This window comes from Lissotriton vulgaris, chromosome 3_1, assembly GCF_964263255.1.
Source record: "Lissotriton vulgaris chromosome 3_1, aLisVul1.2, whole genome shotgun sequence".
NCBI lineage: Eukaryota > Metazoa > Chordata > Amphibia > Caudata > Salamandridae > Lissotriton > Lissotriton vulgaris.
The window spans coordinates 2113981813-2114007649 of NC_141689.1; the positions used below are offsets into that span (position 1 = coordinate 2113981813).

At 49.0% G+C, this 25837-nt stretch overlaps 1 protein-coding gene and 1 long non-coding RNA gene across 2 annotated transcripts in view; both read right to left on the reverse strand.

Annotated features, from left to right (window-relative positions):
• Nucleotides 1-25837, reverse strand: part of ATP10D (ATPase phospholipid transporting 10D (putative)) — a 772711-nt gene that overhangs the window by 207672 nt on the left and 539202 nt on the right. The gene's annotated exons all lie outside the window — the stretch shown is intronic.
• On the reverse strand, nucleotides 3597-5053 carry LOC147728895 (uncharacterized). The gene is made up of 3 exons (XR_015309584.1): nucleotides 4778-5053; nucleotides 4520-4714; nucleotides 3597-4477 (listed from the first exon to the last, which is right to left on the reverse strand). It is a non-coding gene; the product is annotated as an uncharacterized LOC147728895 (long non-coding RNA).

Below are 25837 nucleotides of genomic sequence, written 5' to 3' on the forward strand. Positions count from 1 at the left end.
TTACACCAGGAGCCATCATCTTTGCAAAGTTTGAATGTTGCAACAAGCTTCCTGGAATTTCTTGGCTAACATTGTAAGACAGGTTTCCATTGGTTTGACTACCAATCACCTAGCGTAAAAACAGACTACCACACCGAGTATCTGAAAAGGCAGCCTGCACCCAGTGCATGACGATGAACTGCTCCTCTGTCATTCCTTGCAGGACTCTCAGAATAGGCGCCTTGGCCAACTATATCCAGTGCCTGCCTGCCGGTTTCTCTATCTTCTTTAGAGAGCATTTACTGTATCACTGGCATTACTTTGGAGGTCTCTGTCACTACTTGGTGAACTCAGAAGAGCAATTACCATGGATGACTGTGTCCTGTGCACGCATGCGCATTGCACCTCGGTCACTCCCACTCGAGAGGACTCTAGAGTGTATGTACCATACAGCTTGTACTGTAGTTGCCTGCACCCAAGGCACACATGTAGGTTACTGTTCTGTCACTCCTAAGGGAACATTACAGAGGATTTACCATGACCGCTTTAACCAATGCATCCCTGTGCACGCTAGCTCTGCTGTTCATGGTAGACTCCATAAAGCATTTACTGTAGTTAGCAAACACAGTCTGGCCTGGAACTATTAATTGAAGGCAATAAACAGATTAGTGTGTCATAGTTGAATTTTATAGGCCTCTTGTCCAATTGGGACCTAGGGCCCTGAAATACTTTAAGCAGAACATGCCTGTTAGTCACTCCTGTGTCACTTAAAGGTGGCACCCAAAGAGCACACACTATGTCTAGGTTGCCTTCTCAGCCATGCCAATGGGTTACTTCTCAGGCACTCCTGCATAGGCAATTTGAATCGCCGCATTCCAACGCCCCTTCTTCATACAACTACTGTCCGATTACCACATCCAGGATAGGCCATTAGAGTGGATTACATCTTAACTGTCAAGAAGAACTTGGACAATTTAGTTTTTACCCCGCCCTCTTGACCCCAACAGCACATTACCACGGAGGCCCCTTTTTAATAGTTTACCCTGCTGTACTTTACCACACAGGTAAGTATATATATATATTTTTTAAATAACATATTATGGCACTTAAAAAAGAAAAAAAGGGAATTCAAGAGTTATGGGACGGGTAAGAGTTAAGGGTTGGATAAGGCTAATGAAGATTACAGGCAAAGGGAGGCAAGGATTCTTTTTGGGTTCAGTCGTAAAAAGAAGTAAATAGGTGAATACATTTTAGGGTTCAGAAGAAGGTAGAGAAAGTGGAAAGGGTTTTCTGGGGTGCATAGCGGATCGAGGTAAAGGGGTAAACACTTTATGGTGCATCGGCGGGTAGAGGTAAAGGGTGATAAGGGTTTTTTTAAGGTTGAAGGGTGGGTAGGAGTAAATAGAGGTAAGCAAATTTCAGGATTCAGGGGAGGCTAGCGGTAAAGGAAGGTCAGTTGTTTTTAAAAAAAACAAAAAGGGAGTTTTGTGCTTACCCCCAAAAAAGAAAAAAATATACATACATATATTATATATATTACCTACTGGCGGTTGCCAGTAGGTAGTCCTGGGTAGGACCTAATTTCCATAGGAAAAGCTTTTTTTGATTTGGCAATATCTTTGGCGCTGTTTGACAAACGTTCGCGAAATTTTCAAAACTAATGGTTTGCTCAGGTCAGCTCCTGTCTTGAAAGTTTCGGGGGGATTCGTCAAGTGGGGGCCAAGAAAAAAAGGGGGTCCCAAAAATGCATTTTCTCCATGGTAATTTCCACAGGAAACTTTAGCCAAAGCTACAGCCTGAGCTGCTGAACGGAATTACACCACATTTGGCAAAAAGGTACGTCTTGGTTTAGTTTAGAAAGAATTTTTTTTTTTTAAATTGTGTAAGTCTGTTCAGTAGTTCCTGAGAAATTCAAAAATAAAAAATATCAATATTTGGTGACCAAAGAGGATTCGCGAACCCTCCCAACCACGAGCTTCATTCGGATTGGCTGCCAACACTCCAAACCAAGAAGTGTTGGCAGCCATCTTGTGACTCAGTAAAACAGTCACATGAAAAAAGGGAATAGAATAATAAAAAAAAAAAAGAAAAAGGGGCAGAGAATTCTTTTAAAAAACGTAGCGTGGACTTTTAATGAGCCCCCGGGGTAATGCGTGATATATATGCAGGGCCCCCCTCCTTGGCACTGGAGTCCGCCACCCCCCATGACCGGCTCCAGCAATATCCTAGGGTGCCCACCCCCGGAACACTGTAGTTTGCAATGGCATGATGGGAGCATGACTCCTGCCCTGTCATTGCAAACTCTGCTTCGCTTCATGGAAGCGAGAGCAGGAAACTTGCTCTCGCTTCCATGAAGTCAAGTAGTATTGTTTTTGGACAAGGGGAGCTGCGTTTCAGGAGCTCCCCTTGACCAAAAGCAATGCTGGCTCCCGCTGGAGGCGGGGAGGTGGCAGGGAACGCAGGGCATTGGGGCTCCCCTGCGGTCCCTAACATGAAGGCCCGCCCCGGGTGGGGTCCCGGGGCCAGAAGTGGCCCCGGAAGGGGGTCAATTGGCCCCCTCCCTGTTTTAATTATTTATATATAAAAAAAGACAAATCAGGTCGGGCCTCAGGGATTGGGTCTCCGAGGCCAAATTTGGCCTCTTGGCGCAATGCTGGTGGGGCGATGAGGTCCTCTTGTGTCCTGAGAACCTTAGGGCTGAAGTGAACTTCATCCACCAAGCAGCAGTGCGCCAGGCGGCGAGTTTGCAGAGTGGTGTAAAAAAAGGGGACGGTGCCTTGGATAACTCAGCAATCCAGCTGTGTGTGGCTTACTGGAGGTAACAGGAGGGCTAGTTGGCCCCCAGGGACCATCAGGAGGCAAGGGGACTTCATACCGCAACCAAGAGAGCACCAGGATGCGAGTTTGCAGAGTGGTGGACAAAGGGGGTGGGGCTTACTGGAGGTAACAGGTAGGCTAGTTAGCCTCTAATCACACCCAGCAGCGAAAGGGACTTTAATACCCATCGTGCGTTTGCAGACTGCTGGGCAAAGGGGGCTTGGCCTGGTATGAGAACTTACCAATGCTGCTGTGTGGGACTTACTGGAGGTAATAGGAGGGGTAGTTGGCCCCAAAGGTAGTCCTTAGGGAACAATTACCCCTCCTGTTACCTCCAGTAAGTCCCACAGAGTGTTTTTGCTAAGAGGTCTTCGGAGGTCCTGCTTCCATTTCTCCACCACTCTGCAAACATGCCTCCCCCTCTCTTGCTTTTTTCTGCACTGCTCTTGCTTATTTCTGCACTGCTCTTGCTTATTTCTGCACCCTCTTGCCTCTTTCTGCACCCTCTTGCCTCTTTCTGCACCCCTCGTGCCTCTTTCTGCACCCCTCGTGCCTCTTTCTGCACCCCTCGTGCCTCTTTCTGCACCCCTCGTGCCTCTTTCTGCACCCCTCTTGCCTCGGTCTGCATCCGGTTCCCTCTTTCTGCACCTCTATTGCCCGTTTCTGCAACTTTCTTGTCTCTTTCTGCAGTTCTCTTGCCTCCTTATGCACCTCTGTTGCTTCATTCTACAATCCCTTTGCCTCTTTCTGCACTGTTCTTGCTTGTTTCTGCACCCTCTTGCATCTTTCTGTACCCGTTGCCTCTTTCTGCACCTCACTTGCTTCTTTCTGCACCTTTCTTGCCTCTTTCTGCACCTTTCCTACCTGGTTCTGCATCTCTCTTGCAGATTTCAGTATTCCTCAACTCTTTCTCCACATCTGTTCTGCACCTTTCTTGCCTCTTTCAGCACCTCTGTTGCATCTTTCTGCAACCATCTTGCCTCTTTCTGTACCCCTTTTGCTTCTTGGTGCACCTATCCTGCCTATTTCTGTACCTCTTTTGCCTTTTGCTGCAGTTCTCTTGCCTTTTTTGCTTCTTTCTGCACTTTTCTTGCCTCTTTCTGCACCTCTCTTGGTTCTCTCTGCACTGCTCTTGCTTCTTCCTGCACCTCTGTTGCAAATTTCTGCATCCCTCGTGCCTGTTTCTATACCCTTCTTCCTGTACCTATCTTGCCTCTGTCTGCACACCTGTTTCCTCTTTCTGTACCCCTATTTGCCTCTTTCTGTGGTTCTCTTGGCTTTCCTACAGTTGTCTTGCTCCTTTCTGCACTCTTCTTCCCCTTTTCTGCACATCCCTTGCCTCTTTATGCACCTCTCTTGCTTCTTTCAGCACATCTCTTGGTTCTTTCTGCACTGCTCTTGCCTTTTTCTGCACTCCTCTTGCCTTTTTCTGCACCCCTCTTGCCTTTTTCTGCACCCCTCTTGCCTCTTCCTGCACCTTTTTTGCTTCTTCCTGCACTGCTCTTTTTTATGTACCCCCCTTGCCACGTTCTGCACCGCTGCTGTGTCTTTCTGTACCTCTCATGTTTCTTTCTGCACTGCTCTTGCCTCTTTCTGAACCCCCTTGCCTTTTCAGCACCACTGTTTCCTCTTTCTGCACTTTTCTTGCTTCTTTCTGCACCCCTCTTGCCTCTTTATGCACCTTTTTAGCTTATTTCTGCACTTCTCTATCTTTATTCTGCACCCCTCTTGCCTCTTTCTGCACCTCTGTTGCTTCTTTCTGCACGTCTGTTGCTTCTTTCTGCACGTCTGTTGCTTCTTTCTGCACGTCTGTTGCTTCTTTCTGCACGTCTGTTGCTGCAGTTGCTTTTCTGCACTTCTCTTGCTTCTTTCTGCACTCTTCTTCCTTTTTTTGCATCCCTCTTGCCTCTTTCTGCACCTCTCTTGCCTCTTTCTGCACCTCTTTTGCCTCTTTCTGCACCTCTCTTGCCTCTTTCTGCACCTCTCTTGCCTCTTTCTGCACCTCTCTTGGTTCTTTCTGCACCTATTTTGTAAATGTCTGCTTCCCTCTTGCCTCTTTTGGCACCCCTCTATCCTATTTCTTCACCTCTCTTGCTCCTTTCTGCACTGCTCTTGCTTCTTTCTGCACCTCTCTTGCAAATTTCTGCATCCCTCTTACCTTTCTCTGCACCCCTGTTCCCTCCTTCTGCAGTTCTCTTGCCATTTTCTGCACCTCTTGCCTCTTTCTGCACTTCTCTTGCTTCTTTACACACCTGTTGCACAAGTTACTACTTGTGTAACGATATATCTGTAAGAGACATTAGTTAGTTATAGATTCCTTACCTTAGAATATCCCCAGGCATCAGACTGGATCCGGAAAGTTTTGCGTAGCAGTACCCTTGCGCGTCGGTAGGCGTCGTCTGCGGCTCCGCGTCAGTCGTCGGCGTCGTGGGCGCCGTGATGACGTCGTCGGAGTACTTAGACGCCGCCTCCGCGTGCTGACGTCAGTTCTTAGCCACAGCTTTTCCGCGCCAGAAGCGCAGAGCCATGACAAAAACCGACACTGGTGCCAAGAAACTAGGGCCCTGAAAGGGGATGACCTTAACCCTAGATATCGGTTCGCAGAACGGGGAGGATGGGTGGGTCGGTAAGGAATCTATCACTAACTAATGTCTCTTACAGATATATCGTTACACAAGTAGTAACTTGCGCATCTGAAAGAGACACGTTAGTGATAGATTCCTTACCTTAGAATAGATACCCCAGCAATACCATCCCCGTGGTGGTGGGTCTGCGAACCAATATTTACACCAGAATGTCCCGGAGAACGGAACGGCCGAAGTAGCCGTCCCTCCGGACTTGACTGTCCAGGCAGTAGTGCCTTGCAAACTTGTGCAACGATGCCCACGTAGCCGCCTGGCAAATGTCCTGCAAGGGCACACCTCGGCCCAAGGCAGTTGTAGTGGCCGTGGCTCGAGTGGAATGAGCCCTCAGCCCAACAGGGGGTTCCTTCTTAGCCAAGGAGTAGCACGCCTGGATGCACACGATAATCCATCGAGAGATGGTCCGTTTGTGCACCGCTTTCCCTTTCTTAGCGCCCGCGTACCCAACAAAGAGTTGATCATCCACCCGGAACTGGCGTGTGCGATCCAGGTAGAACGAGAGCGCACGTTTTGGGTCCAGACGGTGGAGCCTCTCCTCCTCTCTCGAGGGGTGCGGAGGTGGAAAGAAGGTGGGCAATGTGATGGACTGCCCAATGTGGAAGGCCCTGACCACCTTAGGCAAGAAGGAGGGCCTAGTCCTCAAAACAACCTTGTCCGGATGGACTGAAAGGAAAGGAGGCTTACAAGAGAGAGCCTGGAGCTCACTCACTCTCCTGGCAGAGGTGATGGCTACCAGGAAGGCAGTCTTCAAAGAAAGAAGGCGAAGTGGACAGTTGTGAAGCGGCTCAAAGGGAGCGCACATCAGAAATGTTAGAACCAGGTTCAAGTCCCACTGAGGCATCACGAAGGGAACAGGAGGAAAGGTATGAGTGATGCCCTTCAGGAATCTGTTTAAGATAGGTGACTTGAACAAAGAAGGCTGGTCAGGCAGCCTCAGAAAGGCTGAAAGAGCTGAAAGATAGCCCTTGATAGTGCCCAGAGCAGAGCCCTGCTGGGAAAGAGAAAGAAGGAAGAGAAGAACCTCAGAGAGAGGGGCATTGAGGGGATCCACAGCCTTTGCTGTGCACCATGCCACAAATCTGTTCCACCTGTAGGCGTATACCGTCTTTGTGGAGGGACGTCTGGCTGCCAGGATGATGTTGCAAACTTCAGGAGGCAAGTCAAATGGCCTCAACTGTCGCCGCTCAATCTCCAAGCATGGAGGTGGAGACTGGACAGGTTCGGGTGGAGGACCGTCCCCTGCTGCTGCGACAGAAGGTCCTCCTGAGGAGGCAGACGAACCGGGGGATCGACTGACATACTGAGTAGCTCGGGATACCAGTACCTTCGTGCCCAGTCCGGAGCCACAAGGATGACTTGCGCCCGGTCGCGCTTGATCTTCTTCAGCACTCTGGGCAGAAGAGGTATAGGCGGAAAGGCGTACAACAGACCGCAGCTCCACTCGCGACGAAAAGCGTCTCCGAGCGAGTGCCGCCTTGGAAATTCCAACGCGCAGAACTGATGACATTGCGCGTTCTCTTCGGTGGCGAATAGATCTAACCAAGGCTCTCCCCATCGCAGAAAGAGGCCTTGCGCCACGTCCGAGTTCAGACGCCATTCGTGATCCATCGAGCACCGACGGCTGAGTTCGTCCGCCCTGGCGTTCAGAGAACCTGCCAGGTGTTGAACCACCAGAGTCACGCCCTGATGTTCCAGCCATTGCCAGAGACGCAGAGCCTCCTGGCAAAGGGTCCACGACCCCACTCCGCCCTGTTTGTTGCAGTACCACATGGCGGTGGTGTTGTCCGTGAACACCTGCACTGCACTCCCTCGGACAGACGGGAGGAATGCTTTCAGTGCCAGACGAATCACCCGCAGCTCCAACAGATTGATATGGAGCCGGACCAGAGGCCTCTGATCTCCGCCTCTCCCAAGTGGCCTCCCCAGCCCTGGAGGGACGCGTCCGTCACAACTACGTGCTCCGGTTGGGGAAGGGATAGGGATCTGCCGTTGACCCAATCGCGGTCCGTGAGCCACCACTGCAGCTGTCTCGCACTGCCCTCCGAGATCAGGACATGGTCAGACAGGACAGGTTGCCCCGGTGCTGGGCCCACTGAAACTTCAGGTCCCACTGCAGAGCCCGCATCCGCCACCGTGCGTGATGCACCAGAAGGATGCAGGAGGCCATCAGCCCCAGAAGCCGCAGCGTCAACCTGACCGAAACCCGGGATAACGGCCCGAAGATCGGAATCAGAGCTTGTATATCCCAAACCCGCTGTTCGGGCGGGTAAACCCGAAACTGCGCCGAGTCGAGAACCGCTCCGATGAAAAGGAGCTTCTGAGAGGGGCACAGGTGTGACTTCGGCACATTGATGGAAAATCCTAGCAGGTGCAGGAGATCCGCTGCAGTCTGGAGGTGGTTGACGACTGCCTGGGGCGAGCCCGCCTTCAACAACCAGTCGTCGAGGTAGGGGAAGACTGAAACACCTAACCTGCGCAGATGAGCTGCGACCACCGCCATCACTTTCGTGAACACCCGTGGGGCGCTGGTAAGGCCGAAGGGGAGCACGGTAAACTGAAAGTGCTCAAGGCCTACCGTGAACCGCAGGTAACGCCGGTGGGCCGGCAGGACGGGGATGTGGAAATACGCATCCTGCAAGTCCAACGCTACCATCCAGTTTCCTGGGTCAAGGGCAGCCAAGACCTGAGCCAGTGTCAGCATTTTGAACTTCTCCTTCCGGAGGAAGCCGTTGACGTTCCTCAGATCCAAGATAGGGCGTAGGCCCCCTTTGCCCTTCTTGGGTACCAGGAAGTAGTGGGAGTAGCAACCACGTCCTACTTCTGGCCCAGGAACGCGCTCGATGGCCCCCTTGGCCAAGAGGGCCGAAACTTCCTCCTGCAGGAGTCGCAAGTGATCCCCCGATACGCAGTGGTGTTGCGGTGGCATGGCTTGAGGGGTCGTCTCGAAGGGGAGGGAGTAGCCCCTTCGGACGATCTGCAGCACGCACCTGTCCGAAGTGACTGTGCATCAGTGAGAGTGGTGATGGCGAACCCTGCCTCCCACTGGCGTCACATGGGCCGAAAAGCACAGACTAGGAGGGTTTAGAGGCGGATGCTGCGGGGGCAGGTGTGGACTGGCTCCGCCTATTTCCCCGACCGCCTCCACGGCGGTTTCCACGGCCGCCGCCGTGTGTGGACGACAGTTTGCGGCGAGTGGCTGGCGGCACGTGTGGGGGCGCCCCTTCCTTGGCCACGAAAGGAGCGAAAGGCACCCATTTGCTGGCGCGGGGCCGAGAGGCCCAAGGACTTGGCCGTAGCCCTGGAGTCCTTAAAGCGCTCAAGCGCGTGGTCTGCCTTGTCGCCAAAGAGGCGACGGCCATCGAACGGCATGTCCATGAGTGTATTTTGGACGTCTGCCGAGAAGTTGGCGGACCTCAGCCAGGCGTGGCGTCGGATCGCCACCGTCGTAGCCATCGCTCTGCCCAGCGAGTCAGTAGTATCCAGTCCGCACCTGATAGAATACTTTGCTGCGTCCCGGCCCTCGACTAGGGCTTGGCCGAGTTTTTCTGCTTCAGACGAGGGATTGCTGAAGAAAGTAGGCAAAATAATTGGCTCATTAAGGTGGAAAGAAGTAGGAACTTTGGGAATAAATGTAGGATTTGTCCGTAGTACAACTCTGTCCAGTCGAAATTGAAGAAAAGGCTCTTCCACTGAAAAGGCTTGTATTTCGCTAACTCTCCTCGCCGAGGTGAGAGCTAGTAGCAGGGCTGTCTTCCATGACAGGAATTGTAAGTCTGTCTTGTGTATAGGATCGAATGGTGGCCTCATAAGTTGCACCAAAACTGTATTGAGATGCCAGGGTATTGGCGGCCGTTGAATGGGTGGATAAGCTCTAAAGAGCCCTCCGACAAACTCCTTTATCAGTCTGTGAGACCAGAGAGACGGCTCATCTGGCATCCTCCTGAATCTTGATATTGCCGTCAAATGCACTTTCAACGAGGCATGTGACAGACCTGCTTTTGATAACGACAACAGGTAAGGTAGAATACCTTCTGGGGGTACTGTCAACGGATGTAGACCTTGGCTGGCACACCAGTGACAGAAGCGTGTCCATTTTGCTGTGTATGTCTTGTTGGTTGACATAGCCCTAGATTGCGATATTATTTGTCTGCAGCCCTGCGGAATGCTCATGGCTTGGAATTCCCGCTCATGAGGTTCCATGCGGATAATTTTAGCGATGCTAGGTCTGGATGCAGAATTTGGCCGTTGCTCATTGATATGAGGCTCTGGAATGTCGGGAATTGCACTTTGTTGCCTTTTGACATCTGCAGCAGATCTGAAAACCATGCTTGCCTCGGCCAAGCTGGTGCTATCAGAATGACATGACATGGTTCTGATCTCATCTTGCGAAGCACTCGCGGTATTAAGGGAATTGGTGGGATCGCGTAAGCGAACATTCCCGTCCAGTCTATGTGAAACGCATTTCCTTTGGAATCCCGCTGAGGGTACCTGGACGCAAACTGATCGCATTTCGAATTGTTCCGGGTTGCAAACAAGTCGAATGTTGGTGTGCCCCATCTTTGAAACACTCTGTGAAGCTGAGTGTCGTGCAGTTCCCACTCGTGCGACACTCGCCGTGCGACTTAGGACATCTGCCTGTGTGTTGAGGATGCCTTGTATATGCTGCACCTGAATAGAAATGTCGTGGCTTATCAGCCATTTCCAAATCCTTTGCGCCAGCGCAGAAAGTTGTTAAGATCTTGTTCCTCCTTGCTTTAGAAGATAAAACATAGTCGCGGTGCTGTCTGTCTGAATGAGCACCGACGAGCTCTGGATTCTGGGCAGGAAAGCTTGAAGTCCCAGAAATACCGCTTTGAGCTCCAACATATTTATGTGAAGCTGTGCTTACCACTCTGACCAGTGGCCCTGGATCTCCAGCTCCTGAAGGTGCGCGCCCCATCCTTGCAACGAAGCGTCCGTCGTCATCACATATTTGTGATTCTGAGGTACAAAATTCAGACCCTGATTCAAGTTCTTCTGAACCTTCCACCATGACATGGCCACCTTCATACGGTGAGTGATGGTAATCCGATCTTCGAAGGTTCATTTGGAGTGAACCCACTGCTCGTCTAGATGTTCCTGCAAGGGTCTCATTCGAAGACGGCAGTTTGGAACCAGTGGGATGCAAGAGGACATCATCCCAACAAGGATTTGTACAACCGCACAGAAGTGCACCTTTTTGTCTGAAGGGATGTTGTGAGGCCCATTATTTTCCTCATCCTTTCTTCGGACGGGTATGCTTTCCTTTCCTTGGTGCATATCCATGCCCCTAGGAATTGAATGCCCTGAGCTGGAATCAGTGAAGACTTTTCCAAGTTGGTTCTTAGGCCTAACCGATGGAACAGGCGGATGCAGCACTGAAGGGACCTCCTGGCTCTTGTGAATGATGGACCTGTCACCATCCAATCGTCTAGATATGGGTAAATGCAATGCCTTCTTAACCTTAAGTGGGCCGCCACCGAGGCCATGCACTTGGTAAACACCCTCGGGCCGATTTGAGGCCAAATGGCAACACCTTGAATTGGAAATGGCGACTCTCCACAGCAAATCCCAAATATTTTCTGTGCTTCCGATGAATTTGGATATGGAAGTATGCATCCATGAGATCCAACGAAGCCATGAAGTCTTTCCTCTTTAACATTAGGAGGATCTCTTGTAACAAGAGCATTCAGAAGGGAATTTTCTTTATGTATTGATTCAGATCCCTCAAATCCAATACCTGTCTCCACTTCGTAGTTTGTTTCTTCTTGATGAGGAAGAAATGCGAATAGAAGCCTTTCCCTCTGTGTTGTTGAGGTACTTCCTCTATAGCCCCCTTCTGCAAGAGTGAATGGACTTCCTTTTGCAGCTCCTGACTATGTTGATGGTGTCTGAGCACCGGGGGATGATCTGGTGGCATTTGCACAAACTCTAGGGTATGGCCTCTGCTTATTACGTCCAAAACCCATTTGTCCGATGTTATGGACATCCAATTGTCGAAGAAGAGAGACAGATAGTGGTCGTTTTCCGGGATCTGCTGTGTGGGGAGCGCCAGCATGAGATCATTGTCTGTTAGATTCTTGATTCTTTCCTCTATTGGTGGACTTGCCCCTAGATTGCTGCTGGAAAGAGGAGTTGGAAGGCCTATATTGATTGCCTGTATTGTATTGCCTATATCCTTGCTGGTTATAGGGCTGATATCTGTTGGATGGATATGAAGATCTCTGATTAAATTGACCCCTTGCACCTCTTTTACGAAAGGACTGGAACCTTCCTTGCTGAAGGGATCCCAGCGCCCTAGCCGTATCTGTATCTGACTTGATACCCTGTAGCGCCTCGTCTACATGTTTGCCAAAAAGATTTTCACCGTTGAATGCCATGTCAACAATCTTCGCCTGCACCACCGGACGAAAGGATGTTGCCTTCAGCCAACCCTGTCTCCGAAGCGAAACTGCTCCTGCCATTTGCCTGAAGGCCATAGAGAAAACATCCATGGCAACATCAATGGATTCCGAGGCCGACTTTGCCCCATCGCGGAGGATAGCAGCTGCCTCTTCTTTCTTATCCTCCGGTAGTGCAGCCAGAATGGGTGCCAAATCCAACCACATTTGCCTGTTAAAACGGCTAATTAGGGCCATAGCATTGGCTGCTTTAATTGTAGAGGCTGCCATGGCCGCAAACCTCTACCCGGCTCCATCCATCCTCCGTCCTTTGTCTGGCGGCACCATCGTAGTAGAAACCGGATTCTTTCAATTCCTTTGTGCCGCTTGTGTCACCATCGACTCTGGTCAGATAAGCCGGAGAAGACTCTGGTACTCTATATTTCTTTTCGATTCTAGGAACCGAAACTGCGATGGAAGCTGGTGTCTTCAAAATTTTTAGGCCCTCCTCCCAAATGTGAGGAATAATCGGAATTGAGCGAGCAGATTTCCTAGCGTCATCTTTGAAATCATATCAGAAACATTCAGTTTCTTTAACCTCCATTTCCAGATTAAATCTCTTGGCTGCTTTTTCCATAATGTCATGGAATCCTCTAATAGCCTGAGGAGGAGAAGTGGTTGGCAGCGGAGTAGGTGAAAGGGCCGACGGCAACATGTACTCATTCCATTCCTGACCTCCCGTAGAATCTTGTATAAGTTCACCTTCCTCAGGTTGCTCATCATCATCTGTGTCCGTCAGATCGTCCCTGATCGTTACCACTGGTGGTGATCTCACAGACTGCGTGTGAGGAGTAGTTTGGGTCCTCGGAGGCTGTGTTGTAGGCGCCAGCGTAGGTGACGGAGGCACATTCACCTCTGTAAAACGACAATAATAGTCGTTAATCATGAACCTCAGGTCAGAAACCAGAGATACAGGTATGGAGACTGACTCTTCTCGCGACTCCTCTTGCGATTCTTCTTGTTGCTCATCTTCCTCACCATAGTCACAAGTCTCCTGGAAAGATTCATACCTTGAAGATTGAGAATGAGCCCTCTCCTTAAAGGAAAACACTTCCTCTTCATCTGTGTCCTGGCTTTTTATCCTAAGTTGTGAAGGGCAATAGGCCACTCCGGACGACTCCTCCCCTTCTGAATCCTGCTCCAGCAAAGAAGATGGGGGTAGAGGCGAAATCTGCGTCCACGACCTGAATTCTGCAGATTTGCTTATGGTCGCCGAACCCCTCGACGACTGAAATGAGCGAATGGAGTTCAAAGTCTTCGACTGTGGTGATTTAAATGCCTTTGCCGTTGAAATTACACTCTTCGTCGACGGAGTCCTCGTCGACATAGCCATCGTCGACGGAGCCGTCGTCACCAAAGCCATAGTCGACGGAACTGTCGTCGACGGGGTCTCCGTCGACGACTTAGTCAGAGATCCTGTCGTCAACGATGTCGTCGTCCACGGTTTCCTCGTCGACGGGATGATCAAACTAGTGGACGTACTCGTCGTCGACACTGACTTAGTTTCTGTCGTCGACGCCCCTGCCGTCATCGAAACAGTTGTCGTCGACGGTGAAGTCGTCGAAGGGGCTGAAGTCTTTGCCACAGATTTTACAGTAGAAACCAGGGAGCTGGTCGACGGAGCAGATCCTGCCCCTTTCTGACCCGACGGCTTCTTGAGGAGAGATGACACCTCCTTCCCCTTTGACTTAACCTTCTTAGGCTCCACCCTTTCCTCAGAATGTGAGGCCTTTCTCTTTTTAGGTGTTAAGTTAGTAGACTCCTCACCAGAATCTGAATCTGATGCGGCCTTCTTCTTTTGAAGCCACAACAGCAAACGAGCCTCTCTGTCCCTCAGAGTTTTAGCAGCGAAGGTTCTGCAATATTTACAATCCTTGGCCATATGCTTTGGATAAAGACAATATAAGCAGTCCTTGTGAGGGTCTTCAGAGAAAAGCCTAGCCTTTCCACAGGATCTGCAAGGCCTGAAAAGCCTCTTTTTAGAGCTTTCAGCCATAATGAAAGAAATAGGTACTCACAATACCTTAATCCAGATGATAAAACAGTTGAAAATAAAAGGTCAATAGTTCACACAGGAACAGCAAACTGAGCAGAGCTCAGGGAGACTCCTTTCTCACACGAAGACGGTTGGAAATCTGAGGCAGGAAGATTCTGCTGGGGAGTGTGAGGGCAGGGCAGCAATGCGGATTGGCTGACTTTTGGACCAAACAATGAGGAGGTCTGGTTACCAAATAGTACAGTCCCTATGGGCTTTTCTAAGCAGTTTTCTTCTCCAGGATACTGCTTTGGTCATTCTATTACTGTGAGACTCCCACTATGACGACGGGGAAGATACAAGCATGTGAATCTATGAAAGATGTAATACTGGAGAACAAAGGTTTCAAGGAAGTTATATTTAGGGATAAACATTGTAAAAACTTCAGAAAAAAGCACTGAAAAACACAATTTCAGGGACGTTCTAGTCAGAAATTATTTAAAAAACCATTGAAATTCACTGAAAATACCACAGGTTTCAGGGACGTTAGTTAGTTGGACATTTCACTCGTACAAAACCAGAGAAATGTGTCCATTATAGTTAGGTGAACTAAATATAACTCGCGCCCCTGCAATGCACTGCTGATGACATCACATATTACATCACTCATGACATCGTCAGTGACATCACTGATGACATCTCAAATGACATCAATAATGACATCATCCAGTGACTGTGTGTTTCTGTAAAGTATATGTGTATATATATATATATATATATAAATTCACTGAAAAAACCATAGGTTATAGACCATATATAGTTAGGAATTCGCATTTACAAAACCTTATTTTACTCACACAAAACCATTGAAATTCCATATATAGTTAGTTGCACTAACTATATATCGCGCACCCGCAATCCACTGCTGATGATGTCACATATTACATCATTCATGACATGGTCAGTGACATCACTGATGACATCACTGATGACATCTCAAATGACATCACTGATGACATCTCAAATGACATCACTGATGACATCTCATTTGACATTACTGATCACATCACTGATGATATCATTCATGTGATAATACGATGAACCTCTTCAGACTCTAATATAACCTTAGATACAATCAGTGTAAACAGACACTCACAGACTGTCACTCATCCATGGAGTTACTCACACACCTAGTCAGTCATGCAAAGAATCAATCACACCTCCATTTCCTCAACTATACAGTTATACAAACTTTACTTATTCAAACATATACTAACATATATTTACTCTCTTATACAATCCCTGATACAAGTTCACAATGATCCATACAGCCACTCACACATTCACTGGCTCTTATGCACAGTTATTTATATATGTCAACTCTCACATGTACTGTGTTTTACATATGTACTTACTTTGACATGTAGCACTGAGATATCCATTCACTCACCAATACACTCATGCACACAGTCAACCGCCCATACAGCTGTTTCCACATGCACTTTTGAAACCATACATCTAGTGAATCAACTGCTCACACATCTATGCACAGAGTCATACACCTCCCAGCCACCCACACACACACTCAGTCTCCCATACAAATACTTGGGCAACCAATCAATAACCCATATAGTTACTCATATAGCTACTTATCAACACATGCAACAGTTTACAGAACAACAGACATAATGATGCACAAATTAAGACAGTTTAGTCACTAACCCATGCACTCAGTGAGACACATTTAATCACTCACTCATACAGTCAGTCATGCACCTACTAAATCCTTCATCCAGACACTTATACATCCACTCATTCTTCAATATGTAAGACATATTTTAACTTTACAGAAACATACAGTCACTGGATGTTGTCATCAGTGATGTCATTTGAGATGTCATCAGTGATGTCATCAGTGATGTCACTGACCATGTCATGAATGATGTAATATGTGACATCATCAGCAGTGGATTGCGGGTGCGCGATATATAGTTAGTGCAACTAACTATATATGGAATTTCAATGGTTTTGTGTGAGTAAAATAAGGTTTTGTAAATGCGAATTCCTAACTATATATGGTCTATAACCTATGGTTTTTTCAGTGAATTTTCCAGGTTTTGTAAATGCTAATTCCTAACTATATATGGTCTATAACCTATGGTTTTTTCAGTGAATTTTCAAGGTTTTGTAAATGCTAATTCCTAACTATATATGGTCTATAGCCTATGGTTTTTTCAGTGAATATATATATATATACATACATATATAAACATATATCATCTGTATATCTATATAAATACAAACATAAATGCATGCATACATATACTTATATGCATACAGATGCATGTTATTTACATGAAAGTTGAAAAAACACTAATAAAAGCAAAGCTAAAAAGCCACCTCATTACAAACAGAATGGCTTTAACTTAAACGAGGGCAAGATCTATTGCATTTTCAATGCTTGTTTACTTTGGTTCCATCAAGAAGGCATTCAGATGTGTCACACATTTGCCATAAATTCTGAATGTTAGCACTCTAGTTGCACATTAGATCACTGTAGTAAAGCTACTGCTCACCAGGGAAGTCTGCTGCTGGTATTCAAAGTGCATGTTTCAGTCTGCATGCCAGAATTTTTTTAATGAAATAGAAGAGGATTTGAGAAGTCACTCAAAATGTGCCCTCATTTTTCTTTCTGAAGCACTAATCATACTTTCTATGGCAAAATGACCCCCCTCATGTTGTTCCTTTTTAAATTAAATGCTTTCAGACTTACCACTTCATTCCAATCAAGATGGCTTCTGGTGTGCCATACTTTTGTCATAAGTAAGACTGTTAGCGCTCTAGTTGTTCTTTAGAACACTCTGGGACATTCTGTCATTGGGCTATACTTGGGGTACATCTGGGTGATATTTGGGCTACATTTAGGCTCTTTTGTCTCTGGTGGCCATCTTGGGAGACTGTATGTCAGAATTTTTTAATGAAATTGAAGAGGGTTTGAGAAGTCACTCAAAATGTGCCCTAATTTTTCTTTCTGCAGCACTAATCATAATTCATATGGCAAAATATACCCCCTCATTTTGTTCCTTTTTAAATTAAATGTTTTAAGAGTTACCACTTTATTCCAATCAAGATGGCTTCAGGTGTGCCATACCTTTGTAATAAGTAGGACTGTTAGCGCTCTAGTTGTTCTTTAGAACACTCTGGGACATTCTGTCATTGGGCTATACTTGGGCTACATCTGGGTGATATTTGGGCTACATTTGGGCTCTTTTGTCTCTGGTGGCCATTTTGGGAGACTGCATGTCAGAATTTTTTAATGAAATAGAAGAGGATTTGAAAAGTCACTCAAAATGTGCCCTAATTTTTCTTTCTGCAGCACTAATAATACCTTCTATTGCATAATATACCCCCTCATTTTGTTCCTTTTTAAATTAAATGTTTTAAGAGTTACCACTTTATTCCCATCACGATGGCTCCAGGTGTGCTATACCTTTGTAATAAGTAGGACTGTTAGCGCTCTAGTTGTTCTTTAGAACACTCTGGGACATTCTGTCATTGGGCTATACTTGGGCTACATCTGGGTGATATTTATGCTACATTTGGGCTCTTTTGTCTCTGGTGGCCATTTTGGGAGACTGCATGTCAGAATGTTTTAATGAAATCGAAAAGGATTTGAGAAGTCACTCAAAATGTGCCCTAATTTTTCATTCTGCAGCACTAATCATACTTTCTATGGCAAAATATACCCCCTCATGTTGTTTCTTTTTAAATTAAATGTTTTAAGAGTTACCACTTTATTCCAATCAAGATGGCTTCAGGTGTGCCATACCTTTGTAATAAGTAGGACTGTTAGCGCTCTAGTTGTTCTTTAGAACACTCTAGGAGGCTGCAGTAGAACACAAAGGAATCAACTGACAGTCTCTGTCCTTGTTGGATGTACATGTTTTACTGAGAATGTCAGACTTCATTTTCACATGACTGAGAAAGATAATGTGAATTTACAGAAAATATGCTTTCAGTTTAGCTTATAGATCCCCTTCCAAACCACTGTGGGAAAATCATGAGATATTAGTTTTCTTTCAAACAATATTCATGATATCACAGCAGAAGGTTTTTTCACATGGTAAAATCACCTTAGAACCCACCACAATTCCTAAAACGAGTATGGTACCATCAACAAATGATTTATAATGTAACTAAAGTCCTAAAACCCTCTATTAACTACAATGCTTTTTAATGAGGTGCTATCATGTATATTGGTCCCAAGATGGCTGCTAACACTTCTTGGATGAAGTGCTGACAGCCAATCAGATCAGATGTGTGTTAGGCTCCGCCCAGATATATATCTTTTTTTGAACCTAAATTACTCAAAATCCACTGGAGCACATATATTGAGACCTAGCAAAGGCACATCGGGCTAACAGTCCCTACAATTTTGCCAAGTTTCGTGCAAATCCATTCAGCCGTTCGAGCTAAAAGTGAGGCCAACCGCCCTATGGAAATTAACATGGGAAAAACGCGTTTTGGGACCCCCCTTTCTTCTCGGCCCCCCCTTGATGAAACCCCCCCAAATTGTCAGGGGCTGCTCAGAAACAAAATGTTCCATTTTCCTGAAAATTTCAGCCAATTCCGTCCACAAACGCCAAAGTTATTAGACATAGAATTTTCAAAAATCCCATAGAGAAAAAATCCTAACTATATATACCTACTGGCGACCGCCAGTAGGTAATATATATATATATATATATATATATACACTCACAAACGCAACCAGAAGCGTTTCGGCAGACGCCTTTCTTGAGCGTCTGCCGAAACGCGTCTGGTTGCGTTTGTTGGTGAATAGCTAAATGAGTGTCTATATGGGTTATTTTTTTCAAGATTCTTTTTATTGTTAATGAAAACATCACAGTTTGCAAATGGTAGAAAACAAATGGCATAATAGTCCGTGACACATTGCGTACTGCTCATCTTTTCATGGAAAGAATACCTTGCAGTGAACATCAGTACATCAGGTTGCTAAATCTTCCGGGGACAACACTGCTAGCAACGTGGGCAGTTCACATATATCACCTCTGTATTAGTTCTATTGTCCCCATATTTGTGTCCATTTTCTAGGGCAGCCTTATAACATATATACTGTTTTTTCTCGATGCACCAATCCATGTCACCCTCCCACTCCCGTAATGCCGGAGTTGTTCCGTGCAACATTCCTCTTGGCGAGCATCAGTCTTATTGTCACCCAAGTCTTCTCCTTACTACCCAAGTCCGTTGGTTCCATATGTTTAGGAGACAGTGCTTGGTTTCCATGGCTATAGTCTGCCCCAGAACTTCTCCCATACATGAGTGAACCGTTCTCCAGTACCTAGCGATATGGGGGCATTCCCATAGTATTCAATATGGGTGATTGGTTGGTTGTCTGAGTATCTGTATGGGTGCCCGAGTGTCTGTGTGGGTGGGGGATGACTGTGCACAGATGTGTGAGTGGGTGATTCAGTGGGTGTATGGGTTCAAGAGTGCATCTGTGAATGGCTGTATGGGTGTGTTGGTGAGTGAGTGGATGGATGTCTCAGTGGTACATGTGTGAGTAACTACATGTGTGAAAGGCAGTATATGTGAGTGTTTTTTTTTTTTTAAACCTTTATTTGGAGACAAGTAGGTACAAGGGAAGTGTACATTCAAAACATACAGTCACATTCGGCCATTACAGTGGTACGTCAGTACCCAGAAAGCGTACAAAACAGAAATGCATAAGGAGACACGAGGAAGTACAGGGCAAGGCATCAGTCAATACAAGGAACAACAGCGAAATGTGCAGGAGATATTAAAATACAATGATCCAGCATGGACAGGCGAGCCAATAAGACAATGCAATAGGAATACAGTACAGTAGCGGAGACCACGTGAGCCAGAGGGGACCCAATTATGAGGAGCACTGGATAGAGGGGTGCCGCACAGGGATACAATCCGAATTCCCAGCAAAAAAAATAAAAAAAATAAAAAATTACCTGTCCGAAGGGAGACTCCCACCCCTCAATAGCTCGCAGGAACAGGAGACAGTCAGCCCCCCCCCCCCGATAACAAAAGAGCAGCAGGTGTCATGCAAAATCCCAGCCCATCCCGTCGTCATCAGCCTATCCCCTCACGGTCCTCAAGTTCAGAATCAGAGTCCCGCGCAGCCCTGGTCAGGAGGTACACCTGGAGCGGACTCCAGAAGTCCTTTGGTCTGCATCGAACAGGCATCAATTCAGAATAGATATTATACTGATCCTGACAGTAAATGAGGTCAGTCACCCAGTCCTGAAAACGCGGCACCCTACCACGACCCCAGCAACAAGCAACCCTACGCTTAGCCAACAACAGGGCTACGTCAACAAATCTACGGTGAGAGGCAGGCACCTCCTTAGAGTAGCCAAGTAACATCACTAAGGGGTCAAACGCCACCCCATCCTCCGCCATAACCTGCAGGGCCTCATGAACCTGAGTCCAATATTCCAAAACCCCCGCACAGCTCCAAGCCAAATGCAAAAAGCCAGCGCCTTGCGCTCGACACCTAGCACACCTGTCATCCTCCGCCAAATGAAACCGCAGTTTCCTCGACGGGGTATAGTAGTACCTCTGAACAAACTTGTAATGGATAATTTTAAGGCGACAACTAGAAGAGACATTGGCCGTGAGCCCACAACAATATTTCCACTGCTCGTCCGTAATAGGAGCACTCAATTCGGCATCCCACTGCTCGCGCACCCGATTGGTCGGGACCGATCGCTGTCGGCGAATAGCCCCGTATAACTTCGACACCAGGTGTCGCCCATCTGAAACCAGCAGCACGTGGAGGGGGAGGGGGAGGGGGAGGGTCACCCCAGGCTCCGAAGGGTAGTCCGGTAGCAGAGCACGCATGCCCTGCCGCAGGCGGACAAAAAAGAACAGGTCTAAAGGGGAGCAAGCAGCCGACCCGAAGAAATGAGCCTGCGTCCGAAAGGCACCTTCATGAAACAAGTCGCCCCACGTAAGAATACCTAGCCGCTTGCACATCCGCTGAAACCCCGACTCCAACAACAGCGATAGATTCGGATGATAAGATAGAGGCAAGGCCGGCGAGTAGAGAAAGGAAACGTCTAGCAACCGGGCCGTCCGCTTCCAAGCATCCACCGTGCATGTCACCGTCGTGCGGGGCGTGTCCACATCTGACACCGTGCCCAAAACCATCCCCTCCAGTGGGAGCTGGTGAGCGACCCAATGCTCAGCAGCTATCTGGGGCATGAATGGCGTGGGGCGCATCCAATGATAGGCATAGTGCGCCTGAGCGCTGAGATAATAGAGTTCAAAATCAGGGACGTCGAAACCGCCGTCAGCATAAGGCAACGTAAGGGTAGCCCAGGCCACCCGTGGCTGCTTGCCCCCCCAGAACAATCGCAGAAGCTCAGAACGAAGTCTACAAAAGAAGTAAGCACCAGGATGATATGGGAGGTTTTGAAAGAGATAAAGAAAGCGGGGCAGAACCACCATCTTGATAAGAGACGCCCTGCCGGCCATGGAGAGAGGTAAAGACATCCACCTGGTGACGTCATCCGCCAGTTTAGTAATGGCCACACCATAGTTGAGCCGAACCGCGTCTCCCCTATCCAAGGATACAACAATACCGAGATAGCGCAACTCCGAGTCACACCATTCCAGAGGGTAGTCAAGGGGAAACCTGGCCACTGCAGACGTGAGGGGGAAAAATTGAGATTTCCGCCAGTTGATATGAACCCCGGAAACGCCACCAAAAGCGACCAGCTCTCGCAGGAGCGGATTAAGGTTGTTCTCAGGGTCCTTGACATAGAGTGTGACATCATCGGCGTACAAAGAAATGCCGACCTGCCGCTGAAGACAATTAAAGGCGCTCTGCTGATGAAACTGACGTATCCTACAGGCTAGCGGCTCAATGGCGATAGCAAACAAGAGGGGTGAGAGGGGGCAACCCTGCCGGGTCCCTCTCGTGAGAGGGAACGAGGGGGACAGCACCCCATTCACTACTACCCTCGCCATCGGATCAGTATACAGAAGCTTAACCCAAGAGATGAAGATCCTGGGGAAACCCATCCGACAGAGAACATCAATAAGGTAGCCCCACTCGACAGAGTCAAACGCCTTAGTGGCATCAAGAAAAACAGCGGCAACCGGGACAGCAGGATCGATGGTCGACACAAGCGAAAACAAAGTGCGAAGATTGTGAGAGGTGGCGCGGCCGGGCACAAATCCCGACTGATCAGGCAACACGATAACGGGCATAAGTTCGGCTAATCTCACCGCCAATACCTTCGCGAGAATTTTAACATCGCAGTTGAGCAATGAGAGGGGCCTGTAAGAGCCCACATCCAGTGGATCCTTACCCGGCTTGAGCAGCGACGTGATGGCGACCTCCCGCATGGAACTCGGAAGGCGTCCCTCCTCCAGAGACTCATCAAACACCTCACGGAGCACAGGGGCCATGATGTCAATATAACACTTTAAAATTCAGCAGGAAGGCCATCCAGGCCGGCGGCCTTCCCATTAGAAAGGGACATGATGGCATTCCTGACCTCCTCCACCTCCAGGGGCCTGCCCAAGAACTCACGATGACCATCCGAGAGCCAACAGAGCGCCAGCTCATCCAGGAAGCTACCGTATCGAGTCTCACCCGTCTGCTGTGTCGTGTAAAGGTGTGCATAATGATCAATAAAAGTGCGCTGAATCTCCGATGTGTCTCGACAGCGAGTGCCATCCGGAGACACCAATTCCAACACGTCCGACCCATGCCTAGGATGTCTAGTAAGGGCAGCGAGGACCTTACCGGGCCGCTCCCCCTCGCAGTATCGCCTCGCCGTCCAGTATTTCCCTCTGTGCTTAGCCTCCCGAGCAGCCTCCTCCTCATACTCGGAGAGCTTAGTGCGGAACTGTGCCAAGAGAGCGGGGTCCGAAGTCACCTGCATCCTGCGCTCCAAGTCTCGCAAGTCCGCATCCAATCTCTCGAGGGTCCGAACAATCAGACGGAGTACTCCACAACTTTTAGAAATAGTGACACCCCGGATCGTAACCTTGAATGCCTCCCAAATGACCTCAATGCTCTCCACAGAGCCCTTGTTTCTAGGGAAGAACGCCTCCACCTCCGCACCGAGTTCCTCCTTGAACACCGGGTCAAGCAAAGCAGTCGGAAACAAACGCCAAGGCGGGCGCGGCCTGTGTAACCCGGGGACGGACAAATCAACCTTCACCGGACAATGATCTGAATACGTCCGAGCCAAATGTGAGGCCCCCCTTAGGCCAGCCATCAACCCTCTAGAGAGAAATACATAGTCCAGTCTCGCCCACGAACGAGCATGTGTGGTGTAATGGGTGCCCTCCTTAGTGGCAGGGTGGGTGTTCCTCCAGCTGTCAACCATCCCAGCCTCCTCCACTATCCCCCGCAGCACATCCCTTGCCTGTACATTGTACTGAGGGCTACCCTCCGATCTGTCCATCTGGGCCTGAAATGCAAAATTAAAATCACCCCCCCACACAATGTGAGTAGCATACACAGCAAGAACATGACCCCACAGAGTGACAAAAAAGATTGGCGTATCAACATTGGGAGCATAGCAATTAACAAACAGTACAGTGGTCTGCCCAAGCCGTCCCCACAGCAGCACATAGCACCCCTCAGGGTCCCCCAAAGATCCAAGTTCCTGGAATGCAAGCGATTTCTTAACAAGGGTAACAACCCCACGAGCATAAGAAGAGTATGAAGCGAACCCCCTGGCCGCAGCCCACCTTCCGCCGAAAGTGGGGGAGGGAGCGGGGCGCAGATGCGTCTCCTGGAGAAAAGCAACTTGAATAGCATGCCTGTCCAAATACTGTATCACACTGCGACATTTCCTGGCATCATTAAGGCCCCGTACATTCCAGGACAAAATCGAAATCTGATCTACAACAGCAGTTGACATCACATAACGTAAGGGCCCCGCAGGACCCTATAACCAAATACAGGGCATCCGACTACCAGCAACAGCCATCGATAGGTCCGCGCCCCAGGGCACGGGCAGACCTCCACATACACTCCAGGCATTTCCCATTCATCTCCAAAACAACCAAACAAGAACACAACAACTCCCCCCCAACCGCCCCATCCACGCAGCAAGCACTCGGGACAGCCTACGCACCGCGCGTCGCCAAGCCATGCCACACGGCCCAAATCACGCACACGTGATACGCTCGCAGAGTGCGCCCCGGCACGTGGCAGCCTAAAATGGCGGCCGGCGCGCTCGGGCCCAAAATGGCCGGGAGCACGGATCCCAGAACCCGTCCCGTAAGATAGGAAAGTGGAACAGCCCGGAGAGCGGGCGCCACGACATGACCGTACACTCGAACAACAGCAGCAGCCACCAGAGCGAACCAAAAGTCCCGGGCAAACAGACATGGACAGCTTCAACCCCCCCACAACCACCCACCTGACACCACCCCAACTATCAGGCCACATACACCCCTCCCCCTCATCCCCCAACACACATCCAGTCAACCAACATAGGACTAGAATCCAAACAAAAGGTAAATATGGGGCACACCCTCCGGGGAACCTTCCAGAGGTGCACGACGCCACTCCCTCACGCCACGCCAGTGTCCGCGCCAACGAGTATCAGGCGGCCCCAGGCGCAGCGCGGGGGGGTGGGTGCCCAGAGCGCGACATCACATAACACCACCCCGCGGTGCCATCCCAACCCCACAGGAACAGCAAAACGCACTCACTCATCATAATACAGACATAACCCACGCACCAGCAAAAAAAATCAAAAACGGACAATAGCTAGGCCGCACACACTGAGAAGGAAGCCAGCAGGCCCCAATACAAAAAGTTACATAGGCACAATACTACAAAAACCGGAAAGATGATAGACAAAGTCCAAAGTCACCAGCATCAGGCGACCTCCTCCTCAGCAGCCGAATGTTCACCCTCCGGATCTCGATCGTCGCCACGATCCGCAGCAGCGCGCTCGCGCTGGAGGCGCTTCGCAAAGTCCTCAGCATGCTGTGGGTTGGTGAAAAAATGTTGTTTAGCCTGGTGCGTCACTCGAAGTTTAGCCGGATAAAGCAAGGCGTAGTCCACTTGAAGGTCCCGAAGCTTCCTCTTCACCCCCAAGAACTTCCGACGCTGGTCCTGTACCATCGGTGTGAAGTCGGGGTACATGGTGAAAGACACCCCCTCGAAGGAGAGAGACCTGTTAGTGCGGGCAGCCTGAAGAGCAGCGTCCCGATCACGATAATTCAATAGGCGCGCAATGATGGGACGCGGTGCAGCCCCAGAGGCCGGACGAGGTCCCAAAGTCCGATGCGCTCTCTCGCCGATGAACTGGGACGAGAAAACTTCCGCTCCGATGGCGCCCATCAGTAGCCTCTCCACATAAGTCTCCATTTTGCCCACATTCGTGGACTCCGGCACACCTACAATGCGCACGTTGTTGCGCCTACTCCTCGCCTCCAACTCCTCGTTCTTGGCGGCAATGACACGCAAGATATTGTCCATCCGCGCCAGCTGGGTGGTATGGGTGGCCGCCGTGTCATCATGGTCCGAAATGCGCTGTTCCGCCGCCGTCAAGCGCTCCTCATGCACGTCCAATTTCTGAACGACCGCATCCATGCGCGACGATATCTTGTCCACTTTGTCCACTATAGTGGCGAACCCTTGCCTCATCTCCTGCATCATTTGGGCAAAGTCCGGCGGAGGTGGGTGCGGGACACTCTCAGCGACATTCGGGGGGGGGGGACCGCGAAGTTCCAGCTTCCTGGAGCGAACGCGCCCCACGCCTGGCCCCTCCAGAGTCAAAGGACAGTTTGGACTGTTTAGTGTCCGGCTTCCCCATAACGGTGGTACAGAAGGGGAACGAGGCAAGTGGAGGTCAGGATACAGGTCGGGCAAGGGACCCGACCAAGCAGAAAGCAGCTCGAATCGTGGGGGCACGAGCAGGCCAGCACGC